Source organism: Pristiophorus japonicus, chromosome 2 (assembly GCF_044704955.1).
Source record: "Pristiophorus japonicus isolate sPriJap1 chromosome 2, sPriJap1.hap1, whole genome shotgun sequence".
Classification (NCBI taxonomy): Eukaryota; Metazoa; Chordata; class Chondrichthyes; family Pristiophoridae; genus Pristiophorus; species Pristiophorus japonicus.
Genome location: NC_091978.1, coordinates 54,225,509 through 54,240,883, shown reverse-complemented (window position 1 = coordinate 54,240,883; position 15,375 = coordinate 54,225,509). Strand labels below are relative to the sequence as shown.

Below are 15,375 nucleotides of genomic sequence, written 5' to 3'. Positions count from 1 at the left end.
CAAAACTGAACATAATATTCCAGATGGGGCCTCACCAAGGCCCTGTACAACTGCAATAAGACTTCCCTGCTCCTATACTCAAATCCCCATGCTATGAAGGCCAACATACCATTTGCTGCCTTCACCGCCTGCTGTACCTGCATGCCAACCTTCAATGACTGATGCATCATGACACGCAGGTCTCGCTGCACCTCCCCTTTTCCTAATCTGCCGCCATTCAGATAATATTCTGCCTTCGTGTTTTTGTTCCCAAAGTGGATAACCTCACACTTATCCACATTATACTGCATCTGCCATGTATTTGCCCACTCACCTAACCTGTCCAAATCACCCTGCAGCCTCTTAGCATCCTCCTCACAGCTCACACCGCCACCCAGTTTAGTGTCATCTGCAAATTTGGAGATATTACACTCAATTCCATCATCTAAATCATTAATATATATTGTAAAGAGCTGGGGTCCCAGCACTGAGCCCTGCAGCACTCCGCGAGTCACTGCCTGTCTTTCTGAAAAGGACCCATTTATCCCGACTCTCTGCTTCCTGTCTGCCAACCAGTTCTCTCTCCACATCAGTACATTACCCCCAATACCATGCCCTTTGACTTTGCACACCAATCTCTTGTATGGGACCTCATCAAAAGCCTTTTGAAAGTCCAAATACATCACATCCACTGGTTCCCTCTTGTCCACTCTGCTAGTTACATCCTCAACAAATTCCAGAAGATTCGTCAAGCATGATTTCCCTTTCATAAATCCATGCTGACTTGGACCGATCCTGTCACTGCTTTCCAAATGCACTGCTATTTCATCCTTAATGACTGATTCCAACATTTTCCCCACTACTGATGTCAGGCTAACTGGTCTATAATTACCCGTTTTCTCTCTTGCTCCTTTTTTAAAAAGTGGTGTTACATTAGCTACCCTCCAGTCCATAGGAACTGATCCAAGTCGATAGATGGTTGGAAAATGATCACCAATGCATCCACTATTTCTGGGGCCATTTCCTTAAGTACTCTGGGATGCAGGCCCCGGGGATTTATCAGCCTTCAATCCCATCAATTTCCCGAACACAATTTCCTGCCTAATAAGGATATCCCTCAGTTCCTCCTTCTCACTAGACCCACTGTCTCCTAGTACATTCGGAAGGTTATTCGTGTCTTCCTTCGTGAAGACAGAACCGAAGTATTTGTTCATTTGGTCTACCATTTCTTTGTTCCCCATTATAAATTCACCCGAATCTGACTGCAAGGGACCTATATTTGTCTTCACTAATCTTTTTATCTTCACATATTTATAGAAGCTTTTGCAGTCAGTTTTTATGTTCCCTGCAAGCTTCCTCTCGTACTCTATTTTCCCCCTCTTAATTAAACCCTTAGTCCTCCTCTGTTGAATTCTAAATTTCTCCCAGTCCTCAGGTTTGTTACTTTTTCTAGTCAATTTATATGCCTCTTCCTTGGTTTTCACACTATCCTTAATTTCTCTTGTTAGTCACGGTTGAGCCACCTTCCCCGTTTTATTTTTACTCCAGACAGGGATGTACAATTGCTGAAGTTCATCTATGTGATCTTTAAATGTTTGCCATTGCTTATCCACCGTCAACCCTTTAAGTATCCTTTGCCAGTCTATTCTAGCCAATTCACGCCTCATACCGTGGAAGTTACCTTACCTTAAGTTCAGGACCCTAGTTTCCGAATTAACTTTGTCACTCTCCATCTTAATAAAGAATTCTACCATATTATGTTCACTCTTCCCCAAGGGGCCTCGCATAACAAGATTCCTAATTAGTCCCTTCTCATTACACATCACCCAGTCTAGGATGGCCAGCTCTCTCGTTGGTTCCTCGACATATTGGTCGAGAATACCATCCCTAATACACTCCAGGAAATCCTCCTCCACCGCATTGCTACCAGTTTGGTTAGCCCAGTCAATATGTAGATTAAAGTCGCCCATGAAAACTGCTGTACCTTTATTGCACGCATCCCTTATTTCTTGTTTGATGCTGTCCCCAACCTCACTACTACTGTTTGGTGGTCTGTACACAACTCCCACTAGCGTTTTCTGCCCTTTGGTATTCCGCAGCTCCACCCATACCGATTCCACATCATCCAGGCTAATGTCCCTCCTTGCTATTGCATTAATTTCCTCTTTAACCAGCAATGTCACGACGCCTCCTTTTCCTCTCTGCCTATCCTTCCTAAATGTTGAATACCCCTGGATGTTGAGTTCCCAGCCTTGGTCACCCTGGAGCCATGTCTCCGTGATGCCAATTATATCATATCCGTTAACTGCTGTCTGCGCAGTTAATTCGTCCACCTTATTCCGAATATTCCTCGCATTGAGGCACAGAGCCTTCAGGCTTGTCTTTTTAACACACTTTGCCCCTTTAGAATTCTGCTGTAAAGTGGCCCTTTTTGTTTTTTGCCTTGGGTTTCTCTGCCCTCCACTTTTACTGTTCTCCTTTCTATCTTTTGCTTCTGACTCCATTTTATTTCCCTCTGTCTCCCTGCATAGGTTCCCATCCCCCTGCCATTTTCGTTTAACTCCTCCCCAACAGCACTAGCAAACACTCCCCCTAGGACATTGATTCCAGTCCTGCCCAGGTGCAGACCGTCCAGTTTGTACTGGTCCCACCTCCCCAAGAACTGTTTCCAATGTCCCAGGAATTTGAATCCCTCCCTTTTGCACCACTCCTCAAGCCACGTATTCATCTGAGCTATCCTGCGATTCCTACTCTGACTAGCACATGGCACTGGCAGCAATCCTGAGATTACTACTTTTGAGGTCCTACTTTTTAATTTAGCTCCTAGCTCCCTAAATTCGTCACGTAGGACCTCATCCTGTTTTTTACCTATATCGTTGGTACCTATATGCACCACGACAACTGGCTGTTCACCTTCCCTTTTCAGAATGCCCTGCACCCGCTCCGAGACATCCTTGACCCTTGCACCAGGGAGGCAACATACCATCCTGGAGTCTCGGTTGCGGTCGCAGTAACGCCTATCTATTCCCCTTACAATTGAATCCCCTATCACTATAGCTCTCCCACTCTTTTTCCTGCCCTCTTGTGCAACAGAGCCACCCACGGTGCCATGAACTTGGCTGCTGCTGCCCTCCCCTGATGAGTCATCCCCCTCAACAGTACCCAAAGCGTTGTATCTGTTTTGCAGGGGGATGACTGCAGGGGACCCCTGCACTACCTTCCACTGCTCTTCCTGTTGGTTACCCATTTACTATCTGACTGTGTACCCTTTACCTGCGGTGAGACCAACTCGCTTAAAGGTGCTATTCACGTCATTCTCAGCATCGAGCATGCTCCAGAGTGAATCCACCCGGAGCTCCAGTGCCGCAATGCGGTCCGTCAGGAGCTGGAGGTGGATACACTTCCTGCACACGTAGTCGTCAGGGACACCGGAAGCATCCCTGACTTCCCACATGGTACAAGAGGAGCATAACACATGTCCGAGCTCTACTGCCATGTCTTAACCCTTAGATTAACTTAATTTGGCAACAACAATGCTAAAGGTTACTTACTGATAAAGAAAAGAAAAAGAAAAGCTACTTACCAATCACCAGCCAATCACTTACCTCCTTGGTTGTGATGTCACTTTCGATTTCTTTCTACTTTTTTGCTGCCGCTGCTCCCTGCAACTGCTGGGCCTGTTGTAGGCCATATTATGATCACTCTTCCCCAAGGGGCCTCGCACGACAAGATTGCTAATTAATTCTCTCTCATTACACAAGACCCAGCCTGAGATGGCCTGCTCTTTAGTTGGTTCCTCGGCATATAGGTCTAGAAAACGATTCCTTATACATTCCAGGAAATCCTCTTCCACAATATTGACACCAGTTTGGTTAGTCCAATCTATATGTAGATTAAAGTCACCCGAGATAACTGCTGTACCTTTATTGCACGCATCCATAATTTCCTGTTTGATACCATCCCCAACCTCAATACTAGTGTTTGGTGGTCTGTACACAGCTCCCACTAATGTTTTCTGCCCTTTGGTGATTTCGCAGCTCTACCCATATAGATTCCACATCATCCAAGCTAATGTCCTTCCTTACTATTGCTTTAATCTCCTCTTTAACCAGTAACACTACCCCTTTTCCTTTTTGTCTATCCTTCCTGAATATTGAATATCCATGGATATTGAGTTCCTAGCCTTGTTCACCCTGGAGCCATGTCTCCGTAATCCCAATTACATCATATCCGTTGACAGCTATCTGCGCAGTTAATTAATCCACCTTATTGCGAATGCTCCTCGCATTGAGATTCAGAGTCTTCAGGCTTGTTTTTTTGAACACACTTTGTCCTTTTAGAATTATGTTGTAATGTGGCCCTTTTTAATTTTTGCCCTTGATTTCTCTGACCTCCACTCTTACTTTTCTCCTTCCTACCTTTTGCTTCTGCCTCCCTGCATAGATTCCCATCTCCCTGCCATATTAGTTTAAACCCTCCCCAACAGCACTAGCAAACACTCTGCCTAGGACATCGGTTCCAGTCCTGCCCAGGTGCAGACCATCTGGTTTGTACTCGTCCCACCTCCCCAGAACCAGTTCCAATGTCCCAGGAATTTGAATCCCTCCCCTTTGCGCCATTCCTCAAGCCACATATTCATCTGACCTATCCTGCGATTCCTATTCTGACTAGCACGTGGCACTGGTAGCAATCCTGACATTACTACCTTTGAGGTCCTACTTTTTAATTTACTCCTAGCTCCCTAAATTCAGCTTGTAGGACCCCATCCCATTTTTTACCTATATCGTTCATACCTATATGCACCACGACAGCTGGTTGTTCACCCTCCAGAATGGCCTGCAGCCGCTCCGAGACATCCTTAACCCTTGTACCAAGGAGGCAACATAATATCCTGGAGTCTCGTTTGCGACCGCAGAATCGCCTATCTATTCCCCTTACAATAGAATCCGCTATTACTATAGCTCTCCCACTCTTTTTCCTGCCCTCCTGTGCAGCAGAACCACCCCTGGTGCATGAACTTGGCTGCTGCTGCCTTCCCCTGATGAGCCACCTCCCTTAACAGTATTCAAAATGGTATATCTGTTTTGGAGGGAGGTGACCGCAGGGAATCCCTGCACTACCTTCCCCTGCTCTTCCTGATGATCACCCATTCCCTGTCTGCCTGAGTAATCTTTACCTGCAGTGTGACCAACTCACTAAACATGCTATCCACGACATCCTCAGCATCGCGGATGCTCCAGAGTGAATCCATGCGCAGCTCCAGTGCCGCAATGCGGTCTGACAGGAGCTGCAGCTGGACACACTTCCTGCACACATTGTAGCCAGTGTCCCTGACTTCCCACATATAAATAATGATTTATAAGAAGGTATACTTTACTTCCCGCTGACAAAGCACAAGCACATGGCATTCGTCCTTGTTTCTGCTGTGGAAGGTGGAGTTGAGGTAGAAGATCAGCCATGATCTGGATGAATGGCGGAGCAGGCTCGAAGGGCCAAACAGCCTACTCCTGCTCCTCTTTGTTTTGTTCTTATGAACCGGTGGACACCGTATGCTCCCTCTCCAGGGCTACCCAGGCACGGACAAGACCGCGGAAGAGAGGCAGGCAACCAGAGCGACCCCACCCCCCCCCCCCCCCCCCCGCCCATCACCACCCTGGGCCCTGCCCATCCTGGACCTGCAAATTGCTGTTTTAGCCAGGCCCAAGAACAGGTCCAGGAGACAATCCTCCATCTTACCCACCTCCCTCCACACCGGGTGGCCAATGATTAGGAACATGGGGCTAAAGTGCAACCAAAAATTGAGGAACAGCCCCTTCAGGTAACTACTGAATATATACATGGGCCGGGGACTCCTCTAACTGCAAAAAGCACATCTGGCCTTGGAGTCTGGAAGGCGCTTAAAAACTGTTGCACTCAACTGCTTCGTGCAACACTCTCCACCCCAGATCCCCAATACTGCAGGGAAGGACCCCCATGTAGAGAGAGAGCCCTCCATTGGAGACCCTCGCCTCCGCCAGACAGCAAAATGATCCGCCCGTCCGATTGAGATTGGGCAATAAACAAAATTCATCAATAAATTACACAGAAACCTGAGTACCCGGGTCCTCAGCTCTGGTGCGAAGTACGCTGGTCACCAATCTAACTCGCACCTCAGGCCCCGCCCAGTCCGGTTTAATTGCTAAATGTTTTCTAACTCGGGCTCAGGTCTGTCATTCTGAGGGAAACTTACTCATTTATTGGTGTATCCTACCCGAGAAATTGTTAAAGGCTTTAATAAACTGGCAGCATGGGGTTTTTTTCAGATGTGAAAAGTGGTGAAAAATGCCTCGAGCGATGCCTCAAAACTCACAGACAGAGAAATCCATTTAATCAGCGCCCCTGTCACAGGACTCAATATCCACCCCCTCCACCTCTGGTGCACTGTGTTTGCAGTATATATGGTCCTCAAGATGACCAAGGTTAAGCCATGTGGAGTCATGAGTCAGGTAATAGAATGGATGGAAAGGTTGCTACAAACTTCCCTTAACTCCAACCCTCTAATTTCTGTTTTGTAGCCATCTTTTCATCCATTCTGCTGCCTGACCCTTCACTCCATACGGCCTGACCTTGGTCATCTTGTAGATCTTATATACTGTTATGGACAGCAAGCTGGTTATAAAACAGGAAACAGGGAGTAGGCATTAAGAGTAACTATTCAGACTGGAAAGTGGTATTCCATAGGGATCGGTGCTGGGACCACTGTTGTTCACTATTTACATAAATGATTTGGACTCAGGAATCGGAATACAATTTCAAAATTTGTCGATGACATCAAATCGGGAGGTAGAGTTAATACTGAGACAGTCTGTGACAAAATATAAGACACCATTAATAAATTTGCAGATTGGAAGGGTAATTAGTAAATGAATTTGAAGATAGTTGGTGCATTTTGGTAGGAAGAATAAGAAGGCCACACACTACTTGGAAAATAAGAGTCTAAATGGGGTAGAGGAACAATGGGATCTAGGGGTAGAGATACACAAATCACTAAAAGTAGCAACGTGGGTTAATAAGGCCTTAAAAAAAGCAAACCAAGCATTGGGGTTGATTTCTAGAGGGATAGAATTGAAAAACAGTGAAGTTTTGTTAAACTAGTATAGACCACACTTGGCGTACTGTGACCAGTTCTGGTCGCCATATTATAAAAAGGATAGAGAGACACTGGAGAAGATGAAAAAAAGATTTGCAAGGATGATCCAAGAACTGAGAGGATATATTTATCAGGAAAGGCTTATCATGCTGGGGGCGCTTTTCTTTAGATTAAAGCAAAGGCCAATGAGTGACCTAATCAAGATCTTTAAGATTATGAAAAGGTTATACAAGGTGAACATGGAGAAAATTGTTTCCACTTGTGGGGGAGTCCAAAACTACAGGTCATAAATATCAGATAGTCACTAATAAATCCAATAGGAAATTCAGGAGAAATTTTTTCCCCAAAGAGAGGAAAAAATCTGGTACACGCTACCACAAGGAGTAGTTGAGGCAAAAAGCATAAATGCAGTTAAGGAGAAGCTAGATAACCACATGAGAGAGAAAGAAATAGAAGGATCTGCTGATAGAGTTCAATGAAGAACCCCTATATTAAGTTGCTGGAAAAGCTATTGTTATTAATACCTGTACCACAATTGTGCACCATCTTCATTTCCAAAGATCTCTGAGCTTCTCTAATAGCTGCCTTTGACTCCCTCAATTCTGGGTGATATTTGTCCCTAATTCATCTTGTTCCAAACTGGGTTCAATGTAAAACAGTTTGGGAGTCAGGAATCATTCACCCTGAGACCTATGCTGGCAGGTAAAACCCCAAAGGTTCCACAGTAAGGTCCCACTCCCTGAGCCTACAACCTTCAGCAGGGTCAGTGGTGGAGCTCCCCAGTGGGAGTGATCCCAGAGTAACTGTCGGGATCGCCCCCCATGGATGTTCCAGGTCGTGTATTTTTAGTTATCCTGGTATCTAACATGCAACACATCAATAAAACAGTGAATTCCTGGAAATACGCTGCAGGTCCTTCTTTATCTGGAGATCAAATATCTGTTGTATAATTGTACCGGCAGTTAACGGGCTCCTGTGAATTCCTCCATCTGCTATTTTAATGCGGATTTTAACCAATTTAATTTAAATGGGTTTATTTTAAACGAGTTAACACCTGCCTTAAAATGGTAGACACAGGACTGTCACACAAACACCTTAAATATGCGTGGAGTAATTACCAGTCATTTTTAGACAGGAAATTTAAACCTTTTCACTTTCAGTCAGGAACAGATCGCAGTTTTACACCAATCTCTGAGTTGACAGCACATTTACAGCGTTCACCATTGATCTTCCTGACTCTAAACACAGTTATAAAGGAGCCTTCTGTTCCGTGTTGAGGCGCTCTGAACCATGGAAGAGAGCGGCTGGGACACATTTCTTACACGCCTCAAGATTAACCTGCACGGCGACTTTGCTGTCAGTGAAGAGAGACGAGAAGGACCTAAGTGAAGTTTGCCCCTCTCAGTGTGGCCCTGAATGACTGTGTCGAGGCTGAAGTCCTGTTCCCGTCGTACATCCTCCCCCCAATTGTCCTTTCTGAGCTCCAGCTGGGTAACCCTAAAGATGGGAAAGACGGAAATTTACAACAATATGTTTAAAACAAAGCTGAGAGGTTTAGGGAGGGAGTTACAGAGCTTAGGGCCCAAACAGCTGAAGGCACGGCCACTGATATGTTGAGCAGTTATAATGAGGGCTGTTCATGCTACTACAATTTGAGGAGCATAGACATCTTGTGGGGTTGTGAGGCTGAAAAAGATTACAGAGATAAGGAGGGGCAAGGTCTTGGAGTGATTTGTAAACAAGGATGAGAATTTTGAAATTGAGGCATTGTTTAACCGGGAGCCCATGTAAGTCAGAGAACACAGGGGTGATGAGTGATTGTGACTTGTTACGAGTTAGGACATGTGCTTCTGAGTTTTGCATGACCTCAAGTTTACATAATGTAGAATGTGGGAGGTCAGCCAGGAGTGAGTTGGAGTAGTCAAGTCTAGAGGTAACAAAGGCATGGATGAGAGTTTCAGCAGCAGAAGAGCTGAGGCAGGGGCAGAGGCCAATGTTACAGAGGTGGAAAAAGGCGGTTTTAGTTATGCTGCGAATATGTGGCTGGAAGCTTATTTCAGAGTCAAATATGACACCTAGGTTGCAAACAGTCTGGTTTAGCCTCAGATAGATTCTAGGGAGAGGAATGGAGTCAGTGGCTAAGAAATGCAGTTTGTGGCCGGGACCAAAGACAATGGCTTCAGTCATCCCAATATTTAATTGGAGAAAATTTATGATCATCCAGTACTTGATGTCAGACAAGCAGTCTGACAATTTAGAGACTGTGGAGGGGTCGAGAGAAGTGGTGGTAAGGTAGAGCTGGGTGTCGTCAGCGTTCATGTGGAAACTGACTCTGTGTTTTCAGATGATATCACCAAGTGACATCATATAGATAAAAAATAGGAGGGGACCAAGGATAGATCCTGGGGGACACCAGAGGTAACGATGCAGGAGTGGGAATAGAAGTCAATGCAGGAGATTTTCTGGCTTTGATTAGACTGATAAGAATGGAACCAGGCGCGTACAGCTCCACCTAGTTGGACGTTGGTGGAGAGGCATTGGAGGCGGATGGAGTGGTCAACTGTGTCAAAGGCTGCAGATAGGTCCAGAAAGATGAGGAGGGATAGCTTACCTTTGTCACAGTCACAAAGGATGTCATTTGCGACTTTGATGAGAGCCATTTCAGTATTGTGGCAAAGGCGGAAATCAGATTGAAGGGATTCAAAGGTGGAGTTCTTGGTAAGACGGTCACAGATTTGGGAGGTGACAACACGTTCAAGGACTTTGGAGAGGAAAGGAAGTTGGAGATGAGGTGATAACTAGCAAGCTCATTGGGTCAAGGGTTGTTTTTTTGAGGAGAGGGGTGATGACTGCAGATTTGAAGGAGAGGGGCCAGTACCTGAGGAGAGAGAACTGTTAACAATGTCGGCAGCATGGGAGCCAAAAAAGGAAATTGGGTGATAGAAGTTTAGTGGGAATTGGATCAAGGGAGCTGGAAGTGGGTCTCATGGACAAGATGAGCGTGGAGAGATTGAGAGAGGATGTCAGACAGAAACTAAAGAGAGATGCGAGTTTAGGGCTGGGGTCTCAGAGGAAGTTTGGACCTGTGGGTGAGGGGAAGGATGGGAACTCACAGAGGCAGCTGATCGGATGGTCTGAGACAAAGAAGTCCATGAGCTCCTCGAAGCTACTGTTGGAGGTGAGTGTGGTGGAGAGAGTGGAGAGGGGTTTAAGAAGACAGTTAGCAGTAGAACAGTAGGTGGTGGGATCACACTGGAGGTGACAGAAATGGCGGAGGATAATCTAAATGTGGAGGCTGGTGGGGTGAAAGGTGAGGACAAGAGGAACCCTAGCATTGTTCTGGGAGGGAGGGGAAGGGGTGAGAGCAGAAGTGGGGCAATAGAACAGACACGGTCGAGGGCCATATTCACCACGGTAGAGGGGAATCCTTGGTTGAGGAAAAACGAAGACTTGTCAGAAGAACTGATTTTGAAGGTGGCATTGACAGAAAGATGCAACGGAGATGGAGAAACTGGGAGAATGGAATGGAGTCCTTACAGGAAGAGCGGTGGGAGGAAGTGTAGTCCAAGTAGCTGTGGGAGTCAGTGGGCATATAGTCAATGTTTGTCAATAGCCTATCCCCAGAAATGGAGACAGAGAAGACAAGGATGGGAAGGGAAGAGTCGGAGATGGACCATGTGAAGGTGAAGAAAATGTGGAAATTTCCAGTATTTTCTGTTTTTATTTCAGATTCCAGCATCCGCAGTATTTTGCTTTTGTACTTTTCAGTTACTAACTCATGCCTCAGGTTTAATTACTAAATGTTACGAGCATAAGAACATAAGAATTTGGAGCAGGAGTCGGCCACAGTGTCCCAGGGTTAGATTCCCCAAGTACAGTTCCACAATTAGAATTCCCATGTACAGTCTCAGGGTTAGAATTGCCATGTAAAGTCCCAGGGTTAGAATCCCCATGTACAGTCCCAGGGTTGGAATCCCCATGTACAGTCCCAGGGTTAGATTCCCCATGTACAGTCCCAGGGTTGGAATCCCCATGTACAGTCCCAGGGTTCAAGTCCCCATGTACAGTCCCAGAGTTAAAATCTGCATGTACAGTGCCAGGGGTAGAATCCTCATATACAGTCCCAGGATTAGAATCCCCATGTACAGTCCCAGCGTTAGAATCCCTATGTACCGTCCCAGGTTTGGAATCCCCGTGTAAAGTCCCAGGCTTAGAATCCCCATGTACAGTCCTGGGTTGGAACCTGGCATGTGGAAATGGAAGTTCAGCCTCAGTTACAATTTATTTTGCCCATTCGAGGAGTTTGAGAACCGACTTCCTCCTTTAAATATAGAGCTGCATTATTAGGCCATGATCTGTTTCTTGTTCATCTTCTGTTAAATACATTTGCTGAGTGAATTTAAATTTAAACCAGGTTTTCAGGCATGATGCTCTGTTCACACATCGAAGGTGGGGGAGATGCTGTGGGGCACATGCTAAGTCCCTAATTGAAAGTAATTAACAGACTGGATTTTGGGTTAAATGATCGTGGGCGTGTGAAGGAACAGTGTATAGAAACTAGAATTACCTGTTCAGAATTTCTATCCTGTACTTACAGTGATGACTTTGTAAACTCCTTTTACAGGGTACTAGAAGGTGAGGATTTATAGACTGAAAACTCAAACCAAACATCAAGTCAAGATCTGAGAGAGTCACTCCATCCATCGGGACTTGAATATCATCGACCTTTGACTGTGGAAGGAGAAATGTTTATCTGTTCTGTCTGTGGGAAAGGATTTCAAACATCAGTGTGACTGGAAAAGCACCGAGACATACACACCTGAATGAGAGTGTTCCAGTGCATTGACTGTGGAAAGAGCTTTAACCAGTTACACAGCCTGAAAAATCATCACACCATTCACAGCGGGGAGAAACTGTACACGTGTTCTGTGTGTGGACAAGGCTTCGACTGATTGTCCAACCTGGAGGGACACAAGGACAAACATCATGGGGACTCTATGTAAACTGGTGAGTGGGAAAGGATTCATTTCCCCATCACAGCTGGAGATTCATCGGCGCAGTTACACCAAGGAGAGGCCGTTCATTTGCTCCGTGTATGGGAAGGGATTCACTGATTCATTCAATCTTCTGAAACACCAGCGAATTCACACCAGGGAGAGGCCGTTCACCTGCACCGTGTGTGGGAAAGGATTCATTCAGTCACAACACCTCCAGACAAACCAGTGAGTTCACACCGGGGAGAGGCCATTCAGCTGCACAGTGTGTGGGAAGGGTTTCACTGAGTCAGCTACTCTTGTGAAACACCAGCAAGTTCACACTCGGGAGAAGCTGTTCACCTGCTCTGTCTGTCGGAAGAGATTCACTCTGTTAGCCAGTCTCCAGAAACACCAGTGAGTTCACGATGGGGAGAAGCCATTCTCCTGCTCTATGTGTGGAAAGGGATTCACTGTGTCATCCAACCTACTGGCACACAACATGCATGTTCACACTGAGGAGAGACCGTTCACTTGTTCCGAATGTAGGAAGGGATTCACTCAATCATCCAGCCTCCTGAAACACCAGCGAGTTCACACTGTGGAGAGGCCGTTCAGCTGCTTTGTCAGTGGGAAGAGATTCACTGTTAAGCTGTCTCCATAAACATCAGCAAGTCCACATTGGAGAGAGACCATTCAGCTGCTCTGTGTGTGGGAAGGGATTCGCTGTGTCATCCAACCTGTTGGTACACCAGCGAATTCACAATTGACTGCAGGAGTTGGATTCTACTGTTAATCATATCCGGGACTGAACCATATTCATTCTGGCAGTTGGGGGTTGTTTCTGACAATGTTACTAACAATATAATTGGGCTATAGTTTGATATTCTGTATAAATGTCAAATAAACCAGCTTTCTTTTAAACACCGTGTGCCCAGTTCTTGATATCTCAATGAAAAGATGATCTGACTGAGGACTTATTATGAACTGAGTGGAATCTATCTTAGAACGGAGTTCCCACAACTTTTTAAAAGATGGATTAACAAGATGACCAAGTCTGACATTCAGTTTCAAACTATGGGAAATATTCTGAGAATCTGATATTATCATGGGGCAAAGCAGCACTGTTACTTTAACATCAGTTTAATCAAACTCAATGGGCAATCTGAACTTCAAAGTGAAAAGTTTCCTTAAAGATGATGGTGTACACAGTTCTGCAACTCACTTCTCACTGTGTTCATTCTTTATTTATTCATTCATTCTCGGGATGTGGATGAACCAGGCTACATTAACTCCCATCCTTAATTGCCCCTTTAGAAGGTGGCGATGAGCTGCTACCTTCTTGAACCGTGCTGCAGTGTATGTGGTGAAGGTGCTCCCACAGTGCTGAGGTCAGGATGCTGCGTGACTTGGAGGGGAACTTGGAGGTGCCGGTGTTCCCATGCACCTGCTGTCCTTGTCCTTCTACATGGTGGAGGTTGTGGGTTTGGAAGGTGCTGTCGGAGAAGTCTTGGTGACTTGTTGCTGTAGATGGTGCACACTACAGACACAGTGGTCCTCATGTTTTTATCCAAGACGGGCCTCAGCCCAGTCATTTGTTCCCAATGTTGATGCAGTGGTTCAAGAGGTGCTAGGTATCAGGAGCAGTATGCAGAGGTGCCAGGTATCAGGAGCAGTATCCAGATGTGCCAGGTGTCATGAGCAGTATCCAGAGGTGCCTGGTATCGGGAGCAATATCGAGATGTGCCAGGTATTCAGAGCAGTATCAGGAGGTGCCAGGTATCGGGAGCGGTATCGAGAGGTACCAGGGGCAGTATTGAAAGGTGCCAGGTATCAGGAACAGTATCGAGAGACGGCAGATATCGGGAGCAGTATCGAGAGGTGCCAGGTATCAGGAGCAATTGTAGCAGTGAATAAAATCTAACATTAAGTAAGTACCGACATAGTTTATCTTCATCTATTTCTATTTCAATAACTTTTGCTGAATGTGGGCCACGCCAAGTGCCAGGATATCGGATCAGGCCCACCATAGAAAGTGAGTTTGACATCCCTCGTGTTGAGGGAACTTTACTTAACCCATGCTGTACCTGCCCAGTGATCGTCCAAAATTCCCTAGATTCTCAAACGGTCCCAGCGGATGGGAAAGTAGAAAATATAACCTCGCTATTCAAGAAAGGAGGGAGAACGAAAACAGGGAACTACAGTCCAGTTAGCCTGACATCAGTCGGCGAGAAAATACTGGAATTCGTTAATAAGGAAGTAGTAACAGGGCACTTAGAAAATCATGATTTAATTGGGCAGAGTCAACAGGGTTTTTGAAAGGGAAATCATGTTTAACACATTTTTAGTCTTTTGAGGATGTAACTATCAGGGTAGATAAAAGGGAACCAGTAGATGTTGTATATTTGGATTTCCAAAAGGCATTCAATAGGTGCCACATAAAAGGTTGCTATGCAAGATAAGGGCTCATTGGGTTGAGGGTAATATATTAGTATAGATTGATGACAGGTTAACAAATAGAAAACAGAGAGTAAGGATAAATCAGTAATTTTCTGGTTAGTAGGCTTTAACTAGTAGAATGCTCCAAAGATCAGTGCTTGGGGTCCCAGCTATTTATGATTGATATTAATGACTTAGATGAAGGGATCGAGAGTAAAGTTTACAAGTTTGCTGACGATACAAAGCTAGGTAGGAAAGTAAGCTGTGAGGAGGACACTAAGAACCTGAAAAGGGATATAGAAAAGGGATAAGAAAGTGGGCAATAAGGTGGCAGATGGAGCATAATGTGGGGAACTGTGAGATTATTCACCTTAGTAGGAAGGATTGAAAAACAGAATATTTTTAAATTGTGAGAAAATGTTAAACGTTGGTGTTCAGAGAGGCTTGGGGGTGCTTATACAGGAAACAAACAAATTTAGCATGCAGGTATAGCAAGCAATTAGGAAGGTGAGTGGCATGTTGACCTTTATTGCAAGGTGGTTGGAGTACAAGAGTAAGGAAGTCTTACTACAATTGCACAGGGCTTTGGTGAGACCACACCTGGAGTATTGTGCACAGTTTTGGTCTCAGTATCTGAGAAAGGACGTACATGCCTGAGAGGCGGTGCAACAAAGGATCACTAGATTGATCTCTGGGATGAGAGAGTTGTTCTATGAAGAGAGATTGAGTAGATTGGCCCTATACTCTTTGGAGTTTAGAAGAATGAGAGGAGATCTCATTGAGAAAAATAAGATTCTGAGGGGGATTGACAGGGTAGATGCTGAGAGGTTGCTTCCCCTGGCTGGAGAGTCTAGA

The 15,375-nt window shown here is 45.4% G+C and overlaps 1 protein-coding gene across 1 annotated transcript in view; it reads left to right on the top strand.

Moving 5' to 3' along the window:
- The window catches only part of LOC139238140 (zinc finger protein 239-like), a 38,890-nt gene extending 25,939 nt beyond the window's left edge, over positions 1-12,951 (top strand). Inside the window, exon 2 of the transcript XR_011588574.1 lies at positions 11,733-12,951. The gene's annotated coding sequence lies outside the window, so the exon portion shown is untranslated. The remainder of the gene's footprint in view (positions 1-11,732) is intronic.
- The last annotated feature ends 2,424 nt before the right edge of the window (positions 12,952-15,375 follow it).